General features: G+C 38.2%; 1 protein-coding gene across 10 annotated transcripts in view; it reads left to right on the forward strand.

Moving 5' to 3' along the window:
• The window catches only part of DAB1 (DAB adaptor protein 1), a 787,489-nt gene that overhangs the window by 565,972 nt on the left and 201,028 nt on the right, over positions 1-20,489 (forward strand). For 8 of the 10 annotated variants that reach the window (XM_060773589.2, XM_067467867.1, XM_060773591.2 and 5 more), the window contains one exon: positions 5,241-5,376. The exons of the other annotated variants lie outside the window; for them this stretch is intronic. The gene's annotated coding sequence lies outside the window, so the exon portion shown is untranslated. The remainder of the gene's footprint in view (positions 1-5,240; positions 5,377-20,489) is intronic. 10 annotated transcript variants of the gene reach the window in all.

Consider the following 20,489-nt stretch of genomic DNA (forward strand, 5'->3'; position numbering starts at 1 on the left):
GGATACATGCCACCTTGAATGACAGAAAGACTTGAATATAGAAGTGGGAAGGGGAAGGTCTACATTAAGTGAACTGTGTAATTCTTCCGTGTGTCCTCCAACTATTTATACAGGATCTTTGTATCAGTTATATATATATATATATATATATATATATATATATATATATATCTCAGTTGAGTTATCTCATCTTCTCTTCTTCACTCTCACGAAGTGTCAGTTCATTATCTAGTTAGCAAGCATCATTGAATGACTGAAGCTCTACACCTGTCACAAGTAACCTAGGGATTATCTCTACCTGCACACCAAAATCTGGGACTGGACTAGATCAGAAATCCTCTGAAATGGCCCTGAATTCTGCACAATTATTATTATTTATTTATTATTTCAGGTATTTCTACCTCTCCCTTCTCAACCGGGGGGGGGGGGGGATGACTCAGGGCGGCTTACAGAGGCACAATTTGATGCCGGCATCAACATCTATATATATAAATCTGAAGTGGTGTCGAACGGAGAAGCAAAACTCAACCCCCCCCCCCAACGGAAATTAACCAAAATTCCCATGCACCTACCTCAACCCACTAGGTACAAACAAACTGAATCAAAATGAAAAACAACGCAACACACTCACAAAACGACAAAACAACTGAGCATGTGCAATGGCGCCCAGCCGCCAGTTCCCCCGCGCGCGCACATGGCCTGCCGGCCAACACTCCCTCCATGAAGCCCCGCCCCCATCCTCCCTCACCTTGCAAAGCCGGAGAGCCTACGTTAGCTTACGTGGAGCCCTTTGCCCATGCTCCCCGTCAGGAAGCAGCAGCGCCGACGCCGAGTGCCGCAGCCTTCCCTCGGCAGGAAAAAAAGCCCCAGCCGACGGGAGGAGCGCTCCGAGGCGCTGCCTGTGGGACCGCGCTTGGAAAGCTACTGAGGCGAAACACAAGGAACGCTGCTTCCACCGCCGCTCTTCCTTCTCGGCTCTTCCGTCTTCCCTCCCTCCACCCCCCTTCCTTCTTGCCTTTTTGGACAACTCTGGCCAGAGGGAGGGACGACGGAAGAGCAGCAAAAGAGGCGAGTGCTGGGAAGGGAAGGAAAGGGAAGGGAAAGGTGGGGGGGGAGAGGAGGGGGAGGCTCCACAACACAACACAACACAACATCTCACAACAGAAGGAGTGACCATCACTCAAACAATTATGATTTTGTCATTTGGGAGATGTAGTTCCTGGGATTTATAGTTCACCTACAATCAAAGAGCATTCTGGACTCCACTAATGATGGAATTGTACCAACCAGGACATACAGAACTCCCATGACCAACAGAAAATACTGGAAAGGCTTGGAGGGCATTGACCTTGAGTTTGGGAGTTGTAGTTCACCTACATCCAGACAGCACTGTGGACTCAAACAATGATGGATCCAGACCAAACTTGGCACAAATATTCAATATGCCCAAATATGAACACAGATGGAGTTTGGGGAAAATAGACCTTGACATTTGGGAGTTGTAGTCACTGGGATTCACAGTTCACCTACACTCAAAGAGCATCCTGAACCCCACCAACGACAGAATTGGGGCAAACTCCCCACACAGGACCCCCATGACCAACAGAAAATACTCAAGTTTACACACAAGCATAAAGAAGGGGGAGGAAGGAGGGATGCGAGAGAGAGAGAGAGAGAGGGGGGAAAGGAAGGAGTGTGTTAGAGAGAAAGGGGGAAAGAGAGCAAGAGAAGGAAGAGAGAAGAAAGGAGGAAGTGAGGCCAGGCAGAGACTTCAAAACTCTGACTATAGGCCACAGCAATGTGTGGCAGGGCACAGCTAGTAAACAATAAAATAAAGCATGAGTAACAGCAATTAAACAATTAAAACATCAATCAAAACATCACATCAATAAAACTGTTCAGAATTGTTCAGCTGTTCTGCTAACAACTAATAGCACTGACAAGAGCGAATCTAGACCATGCAGTCAAGTTGAAACCAGTTAGACCCTGCTGGATGGTCACCCTTACCTGATCTGTTGACCCCATCACCATGGCAGCTGGCTGGAGAGCTCTGGAGAGGTCCTGGCTGTCTCCAAGGCACCCACATCACCAAGGAAATTGGGGGGGGGAGGGGAAATCTCCCCTCCAACTCAAATAGAAAGGGAGAAAAAACAATGAGTAAATATTACAACATTCACAAAATAATGGCATGCATATGTCTACTAAGATTTACAAAATTGCTTGAAAAGTACTTTTAATATTTGAAGCATTCAGTAGCTCATTTATTAGGCACTACCTAAGGTATCCTTGAATTAAGATTGATTGGGCACCTATGATTTCATAACTTCCCACAATAGCTAAGTAGTTGGTGGAGTCATATCTTGTTCAGGTTAACAGAGAAGCTCTTACTGTGCCTAAAACAACAGTTACAACAACAACAACTTTATTCTTATACCCCACCACAATCTCCCTGAAGGGGCAGCTTACAGTTGGGACCAAGCCCCATAATAACAGAGTTAACAAATAATAAAAGACCAGTCCCAGGCAAAATGGAGCTTTTGGGAAATTGATGAAAATTAAATACTGTTAGAATTTTGCTTTTCTGGCAAAAATTGAACCTGAATTTATGTCCAGCCGTTATTCTGCAATCATGTAACTTTCTGCCATAGAAACATATTGGATCATCTTCCTTGCTGATCAGAGGGCTGTTGTTTACACCTAATAAATAGTAATAATAATAATAATAATAATAATAATAATAATTTTATTTTTATACCCCACCAACCATCTCTCCTAGGGGATTCGGGGCGGCTTACAAGGGACACGCCCAAAATTACAATTAGAACACACATGTAAAACACTTTAACCAATTAAAACATCTGATAAAACAAATAACACAATTGAAAGCAATATAAAAACAATATGGCTGAAAGAAACATAGCTGAAGTGCAGATTCAATGAGTGCAATACATTTTTACAGGAGTACAGGAAAGTGCAGCAGTACATTTTCTCCAAGTTGTATCTTACTAGGGAGCCCATTCTACACATTCTGGGCTCCATTTCCATGCCCTACAGAAATGGAGTTCCACTGAGGCCATCACATAACATAAGAGCAGTTCTGATGGAACTCTGTAGGACTCTGTGTCTGAAGCACAGAATTCAGAATGTATTTTTAGGAGTCAGGTGCTACCCAGGTCCAAATGGCTTAAGTCAGGAGAAAGATGAGGAAGGGCATAGGATGGTTGGCCATCCCAGAAGACAGAGTATGATCATAGCAAACGAAGTAAGGTGGTTCCCTTCGCCTTTCCCTCACTCGTGGGATGAAGTCCTAGAAAGAGCAGGTATTCATGAGATCATAAAAATTGTAATGTATGTCACCAAGGTGAAACATTGTGAGATACATGAAATTTGTCTTAGTACTTAAGTAGATTCCATGTTCGTGTTTTCTGTGAAATCTATTTGTTTCTAAATTCATAAGTTACACAAATGGCCATCTGAGCACATAACTGCATTTGCCATTTCTAAGGAATATGCTCTTTTATACTACTGTTTAATATATTTTGCTAGTTAGTGGCAAGTTGTAATTATGACACAATATCTTTAAATTAGATCTTGTGTAGTCCTTAACAATCTGTTACAGCTCAAAATATTTAATTATTAATCAGGATGATTCATTCTTTCATAAGGTTGAAAATGGATTTTAATCAAATTTATTTTCTGTGAAAAGGGTTCTGTGTCATTAACACCATTGCTTACAATCACCGTTGGTTTCTCTTCAGAGGGAATTGCTTGCTGTATTCCAAAACATAAACACTTTGCTTGCTTTAGTCAAAAATATCATGAAACTATGTTTCTCATGTTGAAGTTGTATCATCAAAGTATCTCTCTCATATTGAACTACTGGAAAAAATACTTTTAATTGTTTAATTGATTTACCATTAAGCATAGTTAATTATAGAGAAAAGCCTTAATTGTTCACCAGACCTTTAATTTTCTCTTGTCATCCTAACTGAATTTGTGCATTGCAAATGTGAAAATGGACTTTTTGGTTATTGAGAACTAAGAATTCTAATGGCAAACATATTTAGAGGACATTATTTTTCTTGATTCACTTGAGTGGAATGACTTTTGTTTGCATTCTAAATAAATAATGAAGTGGAGGTTCCTATTAGTTGTTTATCCCTGGAGACTTGAAGTGGAGAAAGAGTAATCCCTAAATGTTTTAAGCCCTGTTACAAAAAAAGTCTATTTAAATTCAGAAAAAATTATATCATCATAAAATGCGTGCCATGGAAGCATGCCTCTTCACAAAAACGCGTCTTGTAGTGGGTGTAAAGCAAATTATAAAACACCCATTTCAGAGAAGGTAAGCCAGTGTGACTGAGAGATAAGTGGGTTACCCAATCTTTTGAACTATAGCTGTAGGCAAATGGTCTAGATCAAGAAAATTCATAGAAAAGACATATTTTGTCATATGTGCATGGGTGAAACTGCAAGTAGTGTCCCTGTGGATAATGTGTACAAACTTACTGCATTCTGAAACATTGTTTAAATTTGCTCAGATGTCCTGTATTATAATTATGTTTTGTTTCAATAAGTAATGTAGTGTTTTGCCTTTGCAATTAACTAAAAATATCTCAGAGAAGACTGTAAATAGATTTTGGCCATAAGTTTCCATGCTATTATCCAGGGACCCAAGGTCAGAGCTTTGCATCCACGAGGCATGTGACTGTTGTAGCAGAATGACTGCAAGCTCAAGAAAGAGAAGAATGCTCTTCATTCTTAATTTCTGCCAAAATGCCTCCTTGTGCTAAAAGAGCTTATTGCAAGCTGTTTTGTACTTGCAAACAGAAACTAAATAGTAACACTTTCCTTCAATTTCTTTCCCCGTTCCCCTGCGCATTACAAGCCAGAAAGCTCTATTTTTCTCACTATCCTAAAAAGTGCCTAGGTTAATATCAGGAGAGAGAAAAGATGAAGAAACATGTCTGTGTTTTTTTTAAAGAGGTAGTGGTGTGGGAAGCCCTTCATTTCTTCCTGAGTAACATGATGAATTGTGGAAACTCTGATTGAAAATTCTAATCACAGCCTTGCAGTCCTTCAGATCGCAACATTGACAGTTGATTCACTCCTTTTCATGCCTGCTGCCTTGCTCTGCTTATGGTGTCTCTTATGCATGAATCTATCATTAGCACACAAAGCATGATAGATTGGTTGGGGTACCTCTGTCTTCAGAACCTGGGAAATGCTTCTTTTTTCAGAATCGCAGAGCCTGTGTGTGACATCGTCATGAATGAAAGAAGAAAGTAATACAGTATTGGATATGCCCGCTTGCTGCCACTGTTTTGAGACACAGCACAAAGAGAGAGGGGGAGAAAATGATGCATTGTGGGGAATGTAAGTATATGGCCTATTTGACCCTCACTAGCAAACCAGTGCAGAATATCATTGATCACAATCAGTACTTTTTGGCAAATGTATCAGAAAGGTAATGTTCTCTCAAAAGCCACATAGCAAACAATTTACTTAAACTGCATGTAACACATATTCAGGTCATCCAACTTTCAGAATACTGTTAAGGTCCCAAACAAATAGAGTTAATTGATTTTGATCTCTGTAGAGATTTTTCATCCACCCAACCTTTGAGTGTCGTTTATCTTCAAAGAACAGAGCCACCTTCTGTATTTACTGCTGGCTTTACTTTTGCATGGCTACAACATGGCATGGCATGGCATATTTTGGGGACAAAAGCCAGTACATTTTGGTTGAGATGGAAGATCAGTAGAAACAGTTTCTGAATATTGAGTCAAAACAAATTAAATATGTCATGTTCAAAGACATTGCAGTATTCTACTGCACCATAATAATGTATTGTAATGAATGAATTTACCGCACTGAGTTGACAGAGTTTGAATGAATATACTTTATAGTTTAGTATGATTCACTTTCAAGTAACTGTTGCTCTGCAATAAGAAAAAGCATTAAAAGAAACCTTTGCATCTGTATGAAATAAAAAAATCTTGATTTGACTTCATTTTTATAATGCACGTCTCAAAAAATGTAAAGTGAAATCCTAGAAATGGGTTGTCCCAAGTTGTTTCACTATCGCTTATAGTAAAAAGCTATGCAAGTGTGACAGGAAGTAAGAGTTCCACATCTTTGATTTTATTACTGTGAAATGTTCTTATTTTGTCATGTAGAAAACATTGATGTTGTCCTAAACATGGAAATGAATAATGCAACGCAGAAATGTTCAGTTGTTTGCCCAGATTGAACATTGCTAGAACAACTGACATAAATGTTTACTCGCATCTCTGTACAGAATTCATAAATCCTGTGTCTTTTAGAATGAAAATTAAGGGGCAAATAGCTTTAGTTGTTAGGCTGTCAGTAGTGACATATGTTCCCAGTCTGAAAACTGACCCTATCCCAGATGTCCAACACAAAGATCCCTTTCCCTGAATTGCTGGTTTTGTTTTTGGAACCTGCTGAGGTACATGAATCTTTTGCATTGAGAAAGATTTTACAGAAAATACATGTGTATTTTTTTTTTGGCTATGTCTACAGTCTGCAGAAGTCCACTATGAAACCAAACAAATTGAGCCCTGCCCTCTAAATCTTTCCTTTTGAAGAAGGAAAGCATCAATGTTGATTTTAGAAAAGTCAGAGCTTTGTGTTGTCACTCAAAGCTCGAGTATATGCATATGTAAGATATGCTTAGAAATGGCATATTTACCTTTTACCTAAAATACAATCCACCATATTTAGTAGAAGTGGAGCACATTGTAAGTAGAATGTAAGAGGCAAAGAAAAATGTAGTGTGAAAGTTTCTGGTGTAATTTATCCTATTTTATTTTCATTGCTTCACCACATGTGTATGTAGCTTTATTTTTATGGAATCAGGAGTGCTTGTGCTTGTAATTTGTTAAATAAGACATGAAAAACTGATGTAATAGCATTCCTGCATTATGCCTCATCATGATGAATAACAAACTCAAATTTAAAGTGCATCAGTGAAAGTATCTTGAGGCACTGAAAGTGGAAGTTGTTTGTAAATCCAAGAGAAATCTGTTTCCATTCTATGATCTAATCTGATATAATTACTTGTCCCATAGCAACATTCAGTGGTCACTTAATGTGTACACAAATCCTACTCGGCAGCAGTGTAATACAGGAAATGGCATGAAATGTGCGTGTAATTTTATGACATGTAATGCCAACAAATACGATTTGCATAAGGCCTGGCTTTACATGTATCATGTTCTCTGTACTTTATGATCAGGAGTGAAGACTCTTCTCTTTTACCCCCTGTTGAGGGCAGTTAGATTGACAAATACAAGAGAGGTGACTTTTTCTGTAGTGGCCTTTCTTGCTTCTGGAATGTGTTGTCATCAGTTTTGAGCATTACAGTCTAAGGGAAATTCTGAAAACCCATATTTTTTTCTTTACCACTTTCTTTGTTGTGCTTTCTTGGGCTGTTCTTGGTTTTTAGCTGAAGTTTTAATATTTCTTTCAGCTGGGTGTTTCCTTTCATTCCCAAACTTTATTTGTTTGACTAATTACTGTTGTTTTATTATTTCACGAGATGTAAGAATTTGGGGTGGAATTATGTTGTTTATTCCCAACTAGACTAAACCTCCAAGCCAGTGTGGCGTAGAGGGTTCAGATCGCCATTTGCCCATGGAAACCACTGGATGGTTTAGACAAATCACACTCTCTCAGCCTCAGAGGAAAGCAGTGAAAAAATGTCTTTTGACTATATCTTGTCACGAAAACCCAGCATAGGTTTGCCTTAGGATTATCATAAACCAGAAATAACTTGGAGACATAGAACAATTAATTATTTAATGATGAGTCAACATATAGGTTTTACTGTGTTTCGGATTAGAAACAGAATTCAAGCTCTGGCTTTTTTGTGCTTAGAGATAGCAAATATGTATTTAAAATAAATAAATGTATGTCAGCTTCTTGGAAAGAAGTGCATTCTTTATAGGAACATTATAATATATGGATCAGCTGTACACTAGATTAAAATTCCAACTTCACATATAAGCAAGATTTAAGACAGCAGATGAAAATACTGCCTAAGCATCCTGATTACACATGCAACAGATGGTTAAAGGGTAACTAATACACATTACATGGTTTTGAGTAAAAACACATTTTTCTTTTTATATCCACAGTCCTTACATATTCATTAATTTATCTATATATTTTGCTTATTTATTTCACAATGTCAAAAGATTTTTGATCTTCATTTATCATTGAGCTTTTAGTTTAAGAACTGGATCATATTTGACCTTGTTTTCTATTCAGAAAGAATTATTTCATTTCAAAAAATACTGTTTCCTACACATGACACATTTTCTCTGTACAGAAAACAGATTTCTTTTGTATATGCAAAAAAATCCCAATGACTCCAAAACACTTTGTGGCATTTGAATATTAGAAGAGCATTTTTTCTCCTGCAGCAGGAAGAAAACTACTTTAATTATTCATGTCTCTATAAAAAGATAAAATACTCAGGGATTTACATCCTTAAGTCTTGATCTTGGATTCTCAAGTCTCAGGAGTGGCCTAAATGCCTTTATACAGCTAAGTATGGTGTGCCAAGTATGTCAATTCCTGGAGAAGGTATATATACTCAGTATGATAAATAGCATAGCAGAATCCAATTGAAATTATTTTCCTATTCCTAAATAATTCAACAGTATCAGACAAAATGCCTATCACCAGCTAAATTTCTGAGAATTCTCCTTTAGGTGCACCTGCGTTGTTGGATTAATTTAGATTGACACATTAACTGCCATGACTCAATACTATGGAGTCATGGGAATTGTAGTTTCACAAGTTCTTTAGCATTCTCTGCCAAATAATGCTAATGCTTCATGAAAATAAAGTGGTGTCAAACTGCATCAGTCCTACAGTGTAGATACACCCTTTGACCCAAGGCATTCTGAGAAACAAATGTAAGTACACATTTTGCTGAAAGGAGGTATACGTGCTGCTGCTACCCCTGAGGCAATACTATTTATTTCTATGGATCATGTGCATGGGCTTAAGTTTCTAACTGGGAATGTTGGTCTAATTTCTCCATAATATGTAGTGTGTGTGTGTGTTAACTTTGGCTCAAGCAGATTACTTGTATCATTAATAAAAGCAAAATGGATTACTTTCATACTCTTGGTGGAAGATATTGTGTTGGGTCTGAACACCATAAATATCTCGTTTCCATTGTTTGTCTTTACTCCTTTAGCTCTGTGATACTTTGCTCTTTTAATTCCTCTTTTCTCGGCCTCCTTTCCCAGTTCAATACTTGGCCTGGAATTAATTTGATGCAAGTGGACCCTGGCACATTACAAATGGAAATGAGATTGCTGACACATTCCACACATTGGACAGTTCTTTGGTGGCCACAACATCTGAGTGACTCTTAATCTGGAGGGATTGCAATTTGTGACCTAAGGTGAAAGGTCCTAGATCTCATTACAAATAGCCTGACCACTCATTTCCATTAGAAGAATTTTAGTCCTTGGATGTTTTTATGAAGACATATTTAAAGGCAAGTTGTCCCATTTACAAACTGGAATGAAAGATAATCTGTGCATGAAGAAATGGGTATTACTTTTTATGGTATTTCTGGTGTGCTATGCATACAGAAGATTCCTGTAAAGAACGTGTAGCAAATTTAGACATTTATATGGCAGAAAGACACAACAAATAGCTTGAATATGTGTCTTCATTGGAGTCCTCTTTGTGGCTAGTACTGAGCTCTGAAACACACTGACAAGGAAGGTCCATGTAGTTTCCTATTTTAATTTGTGTTATCAGAAAGTACAAACCATATAATTCAGATAGGTCTTTGGGCCATTTCAGCTGGTTTGTTCTATTTGTTTCTCCTCATCTTTTAAATGTTGGTTTGAAAGGGGTTCCTTTATTTTCCTGGCCTGGTTTTTCATATAGTTCTGTTTTTTGGTATGATTATTTACTTTTTATTATATTTTATTTCTTCTCGGGCACTTTGGCAATTGTAGCGGATTACTGTTTGTGTGGAAAGACATGATGAACATTTAAAAAATCCACAAGCATGATTGTGATATTTAAGCATTGCAGGATCTTGACTGCAAATTGTCTATTTTTCAAACTCTGTATATCATGTGATGTTAACTCTTCAGCTACTTTGAAGTGTACAGTTAAGCATAGGAATTTTGCTGTTTCGGGGATAAACAGTAGTTTTGCACAGGGCTTGGAAATATTATGGTTATAAGGAACACTGTTATATGCAACACATTATTTGAAGGAGCAACGAAGGCATAATATTGTTATTTAAAATCAATGACTGCTGATTCTTTTTAAAATGTATCAGTTCACTAGCGTAGTTGCATACTGTATTAGTGATGCAGCTTTTATCATTGTAAAGTTACCCCTGATGTAAAGAGTTGGTCATTCTGTTGTTAAAGGCTTTCATGGCCGGAATCACTGGGTTGCTGTGAGTTTTCCAGGCTGTATGGCCATGTTCCAGAAATATAACCATACAGCTCGGAAAACTCACAGCAACTCTCTTGGTCATTCAGCAAAAACTATTAGGAAAACATCCAGGTAAACTAGTAGGTCTTCAACTGATGATGAAAACATTTAGCATTGGGAGACCACAGCCAACAGAACCATATTTAGTCCCTGTAAAATAAGCAGAACTACTACTGCCTTTTAATTTTGTTTTAAGAGTAGCAAATTTATTATTTTTTGGGGGAAAAACCAAACATTTTAAGCTCAGCTTTTGAAGTACACTATGAAATACCCGTAAGCTATATTCGTATGCAAGGACTTTGTTTGAACTTGTCTTATTTAAGAGCAATTCTGTTTATTAGCATTTGTTCATATGTGTCATCCACACTTGCAATACAATGGAATGAAGAGTAGTAATATTATAATGAATAATTTGATGTATGTCCAAAAAGCAGAGAAGCACCCTTGAAACACCCTCTGTGGCTACTGCTAAATAAATAACATCATGTTGCAATTAGATAGCTCTTAGATACTTGAACCACCTCACTGGGCCTAATTATTACTGCATGCATAATCTATAAATATATACTAATGCAGATTTACATACAGTATTGGGATTTGGGATGGAGCCCATTTTTGGACTGGGATCCATGTGTGTTGTGTGAAATGGATTGTTTTAGCACTGGGGGAATAGTTGCAGTAACCAACAAATTTTTATCACCAACACCTAGTTGCCTGTAAAAATAAGTTCAGCAGGATCTCAAATTATCTGACCTTTAGTAGGTCTGTCGCCTGGCTGGACAGCAGCAACCTTAGCAAGCAATCTGTATCTATGTATTTATGGCACTCATTCTATTTCTTCTCTGCCATCTCTGCACTCATTCAAAGCTTCGGTATATTTCCCAGTTTCATTCTCAAATGATATATCCAGGCCATGTTTTTGCTTATATGTATGCAAAATAATATTCCTACTCACACTTTCCCCCACATTAGTCACCTGTGTTTATTCCCCCTGAGTCACATGTAGATTTCTTTTTCAAATATGAACACACAAACATTCACTCCCATTCAAAACCCAGGGCCTCTTGTCATTTTCACTTGATTTTAGCTGTATTTGACTTTAATGTATGTTCTCAGCTATTTTAGATTCTCTACTTGGAGAAAAATAAGATATATAGTGTGTCCTTAGTATCCACTGAAGCTTGGTTCCAGGATCCTCTGTGGATACCAAGATCTGTGGCTCAAGTCCTACTGTTTACAAAGATGTAGTGAACCGGCATCCCTTATTTTAAAAATTGCAAGATCAAGGCATGCTTTTTAAAATGGTTGAATCTTTGGATACAGAATCTATGGCTATGAATGGTGGACTGTACATATCATAAATAATTTTGGGAAAAAAATAGACTTGAGCTATCTTGTCTTAACACTCTGTTTCCCAGTGTGGATAATCAGATACTATTGGACACTAAAGATAACAACAGGTGATTGGTATTCAGAATCACACTGTCACTGATTCTGGAGGAAGTATAGGGCCATCATAACTAGTAGCCAACAATTGCTTTCTATTTCATGGTTTTTTTCTAATCCTTTAAAATACTATTCCAAATTGTGCTAATGAATTCCACTTTGTGATAGTAATTTGCATTGTTTAATTGAGTACAGTGTGATGCAAAAAACAAACAAACAAACATTTTTTCCCCTGCCCTAAAATTCCCACCATCCAGCTGTATGGTCCCATTTTCTGGTACTCAATACTAGATATAGTGTTTTATGAAGGAGAGGGAAACAAAACTGATAGTGATACTTTTCTTTATCCACTTTCTTCACATCATACATCCTTGGCACATAAACTGTCATCAGAGCAGAGTTAAACTAGCCTCTTGACCAGTTTCACTGCTTTTCTCTAAATCCCCTTTTGATTTTTTCTCTGAGCAGTTTGGATTAATACATGAATTGGAAGGAAGGTAAATTATATTGATTGTAATGCAATTTTTAACTGTTTATAATTATTGTTACTATGTATTTTATTGTGTTGAATTCTAGGCATCAAACGTATGCTGGTTGGAAGCCGCCCTGAGTCCCTCTTAGGGGGTTGAGAAGGGTGGGGTAGAAATACCTGAAATAAATAAATAAATAAATATCCTTTGTAGGTAAAATACCACTCCTGTTAGCAGGACATGTCCATTGCTGTTTATTCCGTCATAATGCTCATAATAATACTGACTTTCTTTACAATTAAAAACAACCTTTACTGACACAATGATTTTCAATGTAATTAATTTCCCAAGTTTCGTTCTGCTTGAGCATATTGGTTTTGCATTTGTGCCTTCTAGTGTGGTACAGAGAAACTTAAAGGCAGAGTTTCCAAGAATGTTGAAAGGTACAGTTTTGTCCCACTTACTGAACATGTAAGTTGGAAACATTTCAGACATTAACTCCAGAAAATGTGGGTATTGGACAGCTGTGGGGAAGCCTAGAAACTGACATGTTATGAAATCAGTGAGCTCTCATAGGACCCTGACATCAATTCTAGTTTATAGCTGGATCTGTATTCTCGAAAGTAACCAGTGTTGATATTGCATTATACTTTGTTACATGTTAAACCAAAAGTGGGAGCAAAGAAAGGAAACATTGAGTTGAGGAATCTTCTTTGATGACAATGTCTAGCTCAGCCTATAATTTTTTTAAAGTTCCTACTATTCATAGTGGTGATTACTGTACTAATGCTGGTCCTGAACCAATGGCTACCAGTCCCTGACAAGTTTTCAGAACAAATGAAACAGTTGTGGGCAGTGGGCATAAACACAGCACCAAATTCCTGGCACACTGGCCAAAGAAAATCCACTCCTTCACATTTGGTAGCCTGAAAAACCCTGGTCTAGACCACTAGCCAGTGACCAAATAAGATGGCTGTTTTGAAAACACACAGCGGTTTGCTTAATGAGGCTAATATTAAGCTTCACACATCTCCTTGAGTTTTGGTCCCAGTTGAAACACAGTTTGTACTGTGAATCTTCAGTAATAGTTAAAGTAAATGGCCCACAATAGCCTTTGGGCTATTCTTTTCCAGATTGTCATCAGGGAGAAAAAATTAATCCAGTGCTACTTTACATTTGTTGTCTGAGAATCAAACTGTGAAAACTAATTTAAAAACTTTCACACTTGGCTTGAATGAGAACTGTCAGTGCTTTAATAATGTTAAATTGTACATGATTAGCTCCAAAGAGTTTTGGCTTAGGTAATATGTATCAAGCTCAAAGTGCTGAAGCTTAATGATTGCTTTGATAAACTAACACAAAGGTTAGAAGTGTGCCTGAGATTTTAAGGGCACTTCAGAAATGCACAGTCTCTGCACTGTATGTATAAACTGACTTTTAAACCAGAATAAACTTATTTTGGAAATGTGATGTGTTTCAGGATGTGAAAAAATACAGAGTATTGTAGGTATACAACTGCATTTATCTCACACACAGAAGCTTTGTGTTGATCAAGCCTGCTGGTCTGCTCAGCAATTCGTTTCCTGGAACATTTATAATTATTCATCTTTCCAGCTTTGTTTACAAATAGGATTTGAAACATCCCAGGTACCAGATTGCTTCATTTTTAATCAGCTCATTCACAGTTATCAAGATGTCCAAGTCTCAACAATATGTTTTTTATTAAATCTGTGTCTTTGTGCATACATACATGTGTGCATTATTTTTGATTATTCAAAGAAGTATCATTTTGGACACCTTAGTTTTGTTGCTCAGTTTATGGGGGGGAGGACCAGACATACACACAAATAGCCTAGTGACACTAATCTGTGATAAATGTGGAGGTTATCTAGTGAGTTTTGGCTCTTTATTTTCTGTTACCTCTTAACTGGATCAAATGGAACATTGGAGGTACTATTCCATTATTGTGAAGGGGTGAGCAAAATGTGGCCCTGCAAATACAGTCAAATCTTTACTTCTATCATCCCTCACTATTCGCCATGCTAGTTATGACTGATGTGATTTCTAGTTGAGCAATATCTGAACAGGGAAAGCTTCCCATCCTAAGATCCTTAATCTGAATATAAACATAGTGCAAATTATAGCAAAGAATGAAAAGGATTTCTATTGGGGGCAGAGGCAACGAATAGGTCCCAGACCAAACATAGTATGATCTTGCATGACATAACACATAGTGAAAACAAAGACACATTTAACAAGGTATAAGTTTCATCTTCATAGATAAAAGTTGTATTTCCATGAAAAATAAACAATGGTATGTTTAAAAACTAATTTATGACTCTATTATCATTATTTATATTGATATATTGTTTATTTATACCCAGCTTTTTCTTTCCACAAGGAGACTCAAAGTGGTTTGCCATGGCTTTAAAATGTTTTCACTGCCACAAAACCAACATAGTGACAATCCTGAAAATCTTTCCAGGATGTGCAAACATGGGCTGGATCTACACTGCCACATAATCCAGATTATCTAATCAGATAATGCAGATTATCTTCTTTGAACTGATTATATAAGTCTGCACTGTCATATAAACTGATTCAAAGCAGATAATCTGAATTTTATATTGCAGTGTTTTATATGGCTGGATCTACATTACCCTATACCGCAGGAATTGATCCCAGATTATTTTCTTATCTCAGATGATCTGACAGTGTAGACTCTTATCATTCAGTTCAAAGCAGATAATCTGGGATCCGATCCTGGGATATAGGGCAGTGTAGATCCAACCATAGATGAGGGCCTTGGAGGTTACAATGTTTGAACCGATGATTTTGTGTAATATTATTTATTTCCTTCATTGCTATCCTACCTTTCTTCCAATATAGAGACTCAAGGTGGCTACTGCATGTTTTGCAAAGAAGGGGCTACTGTTCTCTGGTCTTAAATACAACTGTTAGACCCAGCTAATAAAGACCCATTGATTCTAGTGATACGTGATAACTCAGTAGTGATCTAGGTTGAATTGATTCAATGGATCAAATCTGTTGAGAACCCAAAAGGGATTATGTATAGGCTTTGGTTAACTGTTGCCAAGGTGGAAAGATAACCCTTGCAATACTTTTTGTTCTATTTGCAAAGGAAAGGAGAGGCACCAGCCAGTGCCAGGAGATTTTTAAAAACTGAAAGTATTTGTTCTAGAAATATTTTCCAAAAGCATGGAATAAATAGAATTTATGGCAGGGTTTTCAGACTTTGACAGATCAAGCTTCACTAGATTGAACAAAAAACAAGCAACCCCAACTGTGACAAAGACCAAACAAGAATGAATTGGCTATCAAAAATCGCTCCAGTGGTCTCAGTCAGTTAGTCAGCCAGCTCAAGAGAGGAGACACACAGGGATTCCTTTTGCTGTGGTGGTTATACATTTAAAGGGGTGGAGGTGGCAAAATCATAAACATGTAATAACAGAAGATTAGAGTTTCCCTAATAAGAATTCCAGGATTAAGGTGTCCTGGGCTTTTTTAAGCAATGCTTAGAAACCATCCAAAAAATCTCCCCCCCCCCTTTTTTTTGCATATGTGTTGTTTGCATGTCTAGACATCTTGTACATTCAAGACACCATGCTGCTTGTAGCACGCGTAATACTATAATGAAGATCTTTGATCTTGTAATTCCAACAGATGCCTTAATTAAAGAATAGAGTTTGCAGTTGTGTCATACAGAGTAAGGGAATTTCTGTGTAATGTAGTGAATTGTAATTAGTATTTTAAGTAAAAACCACCATGTAGGGCTATGGCATCCCCCCCCCCCCCATCGTTATTCTCTTTAAAGCTTTCTCTTAAAGGAAATGGAAGTCACATGGTGCTGATGTGAAGCCTCAAACTATTCAAGGTATTCTAGTTAATAAGCCAACTTCAGGGTTTATGGGTTATAAACACTTTGAACTATCCTGTAAATTATTGTATTAATTGTTTTATTTAATCATAGTCCTCCCCTATCACTGATTTTTATAAATAGTATGTTTGGTTCAGTTATATTTCAAAGTCAAGCACCAGAGTTTCTTCATCCTATTCTCCTAAGTATCACAGGCTGCAAATTCATTCCTGACAGACTGCACAGCTAGAGGCACCCTGGCGAGTGTTGTTTTATTATCCTTTAACTAAACAGAACATAAATCACAAGGGCTTAAAAAAATCTTGCATACAGATGATGTGTTCTTATTCCCCAAGTAATCATTACATTTTCTGCAAAAGGAAGTACCTGAAGATTTACCATGTAGCCTACCCACCCCACTTCAACTACCTGAGGGCAGATTTTTTTTCCTATGGTGAAATAGCATCACGACTGATTCACAGCTTTGCTCTTCCTGATTGATAGCTATTAGTTAGGATTTTGGACTTTCTGCTCAGATGTGGCGCCTTTGAGGGTAAGGAAGACAGTTTTTGCTGAGACATTTACATTAAACTCCTGGGAGAGATAATCCAAAGTTTTGGTGTTTGGTGTCAAATCTATGCAGACAACATCCAACTGTATTATTCCTTTCCACCAAATGCCAAAGATGCTGTCCTGCCTCTAAACCAGTGCTTGTCATCAGTGATGGACTGGATGAGGACTAATAAGTGTGAAATTAAATCCAGACAAGACAGAGGTGCTCCTGGTCAGTAGGAAGGCAGATCAGGGTATGGGATTACAGCCCATGTTGGATGGGATCACACTACCCCTGAAGACTCCCACATGTGGTGGGATTGTATCAAAATTCAGAACTATTATGGTAAAATAAGGACGGTAATGGAAGACATAATAGGGAAAGAATTAATGTGGGATAAAGCCAGGTTCATGCCCCTCACCATAAATGTAAAGGATGATAACAATAATTGGACAGAAATCTTAAAATATATGACAGCCACAATACAGGCCACAATAGCCTGGGGATGGAGAGATGATACAAAATGGGATTTGGAATATATACTATTATTTTTTGGAATAGTATATATTGAAATAAGTCCTGTATGGCAAAATTTTGTTGGTTGTTGGGATGTATCAAATAAAAGAAAAAATGGTTTGTTTTTTTAAAAACAAAAACAAAAAACACTACCCCTGAAGACACTGGTTCGCAGTCTGGGGGTGATCCTGGACTCATTGTTGACCCTGGAAGCCCAGGTGTCGGTGCTGGCCAGGAGTGCCTTCACATGATTAAAACTTGTGTGCCAGCTGTGCCCATACCATGAGATGCCAGACCTGGCCATGGTAGTTGACACCTTAGTCATATCCTGCCTTGACTAGTGCAATGCTCTCTACATGGAGCTGCCTTTAAAGATAGATTGGAAGCTTCAGTTGGTTCAGAGATTGGCAGCCAGGTCCTCTGTGGTTGTCCCCCACCTCTGGAATTCCCCCTCTCCCCTCCTTCAAAAAACAACTGAAAATTTACTTTTGCTCATTAGCATATAAAGAGGAGGAGGATTAGATGATGAAAGACCGCCACTAGACGTCTGACTGAACACTATTACTTTATGCAGGCTTTGTTAGACCATGTTTGCCTGGTTAATAGTTAAGTTTGATGGTATCGAAAGCTGCTGAGAGGTCCAAGAGAACTAATAGGGACACACTCCCTATCTAGCTGTCTTCATAGATCATCCACCAAGGTGACTAATGCCATCTCTGATCTCTAACCAGACCTGAAACCAGACTGAGATGGATCCAGATAATCAGTTTCATAAAAAAATCTTTGGAGTTGTGAGGCCACCATCTTCTCTAGAACCTTGCCTAGAAAGGGGAGATTTGATACTGGCCTATAGTTGTTAAGTTGAGTGGGATCCAGTGCTGGTTTCTCCAAAAAGGGTCTTACTTCTGCCTCCTTGAAAGTACTTGCCATTACACCTTGAGTCAAGGAGGCATTCACCAGCACCTTCACCCACTCTACCAGTCCCCCCACCCCCCGGCCAATTTTATAAGCCAGGATGGGCAAAGGTCTAGATAACAAGTGGTAGCCTTCATTCCTCCCAAGATTTTGTCCACTTTCTCGGGCTGAATAAGTTGAAAGGAATCCAATAAACAAGGACAAGCAGATGCCTCAATTACATTTACGGAGACTGCATTAACACTGATGTCTAAATTAGAATGGATCTGATCAAATTTATCTGCAAAGAACCTAGCAAACTCCTCACAGTGAGCTGCCGATTGCTCAGGTGTCCCTGATTGAGCAGCTCTTTTGGGTGATTCTTTGTAGATGGCATCTCAAATCTTAACTAATATTCTCTTGCTTGCTTCTCAGTTTCCTTGTTAATCTTTGACTTCTCAAATTGAGTTACTTAAATGTTAAACTTCTTAACTTTGAGCTGAAGTTTCCTAAACTTCAAACATGGAATATGTTGCCGCTGTGGCTGTCTGGATGAGGAGGAACAAGCTGAGGATCAATCCCGACAAGACAGAGGTCCGCCTGGTCAATCGTAAGCCGGATCTGGGTATAGGGTGGCAACCTGTGCTGGATGGGGTTGCACTCCCCCTGAAGTCACAGGTCCGCAGTCTGGCTGTCCTCCTGGAGTCATAACTTACACTTGAACCTCATGAAGTCAGATCTGGCCAGGGTGGTCCATGCCTTAGTCACCTCCAGATTGGATTACTGTAATGCACTCTATGTAGGGCTGCCCTTGAAAATGGCCTTGAAAATGGCCCAGAAATTTCAATTGGTCCAGGGGGCGGCAGCCAGGTTGCTAACTGGTGCTTCTTACAGAGAGTGGTCAACCCTCCTGTTTAAGGAGCTCTGCTGGCTGCCATTTATTTTCCGGTCCCAATTCAAGGTGCAGGTTCTTACCTAATAAGCCCTGAATGGTTTGGGACCCGCCTACCTACGTGACCACATTTCTGTGTACGAACCCACACAATCTTTTTGATCATCTGGAGAGGCCCTGCTTGCACTCCAACTTTCTTTGCAGGCGTGATTGGTGGGGATGAGGAAGAGGGCCTTCTCGGTGGTGGCCCCCCAACTCTGTAATTCACTCCCCAAGGACATCAGACATGCCCCAACACTGGCAGTCTTTAGGAGGAGCCTGAAAACGTGGTTGTTCCAGTGTGCCTTCCCAGAATAAGGAAAACTCTTAGCAATATGTCCTAAAATGCACTTTAATATTGATTTAGGATTGTTTGCACACCCTCATCTTTCTTTAAAAACCCTATCCTAGTTTACCCTACCTTGTTCATGCCCAGCATTATTTTAAACTTTAATTATTACATTTGGCCCGGCCATAGGTTTTTAAATGCTTGTATGTTATTGTTATTGTTTATTGTGTATTTTTTGTTTATGAGCTTTATTCTAACTGTTTTGCACCGAGTCCCTTGGGGAGATGGTAGCCGGGTACAAATACATTATTATTATTATTATTATTATTATTATTATTATTATTGCAGCCTATAAGTTCCTGGCACCCTTTGACTAACTAAAATAGCTGTAGAGTTGCTGCTGAGAGGACTAGAGGACTGCAATCTTTGCCTCGGGGGAGGGGGTTCTTAAAGGGACAGAGTCTAACTAAAGTTCCCTCCCACAGAAAACTATACAGAAAATAACTACCCATTTTAACTAAAGGGGTAACTGAGGTTTGACAAAGAAAATTATAAAAGCCTCTGTGGGGCCATGACAACATATATACATACACACATTTAAAAATATACCTGTTCCAACTTACAAACAAATTCAACTTAAGAACAAACCTACAGAACTTACCTTGTCTGTAACTTGGAAACTGCCTGTACTTACTGTTAGAATTATTTCAAAAAATACGAAAGAGGGTATACACTTTAATTACCATAATTTCTTCATTTCAGGTAGTGTAAAGTAGTGTATAATTCCGAATTTATTTTTATGATCAGAAAGCATTATATACTCATCTTCATGCTGTTGGACTTTCCTGATCAGAGACATTTGGCAATCTTCAAATAACTATGTCAGGTACATTTTCAATTGTGATTCAGAAAATGAAATTTAATAAAAACATGTTCCATGAAGTGAAATATTGAGGATCATCTTGAAACTAATGACTATAATTTTTATTAGCTTTCTTATATCTTAA

Source organism: Anolis sagrei, chromosome 4 (assembly GCF_037176765.1).
Source record: "Anolis sagrei isolate rAnoSag1 chromosome 4, rAnoSag1.mat, whole genome shotgun sequence".
Taxonomy (NCBI): Eukaryota; Metazoa; Chordata; class Lepidosauria; order Squamata; family Dactyloidae; genus Anolis; species Anolis sagrei.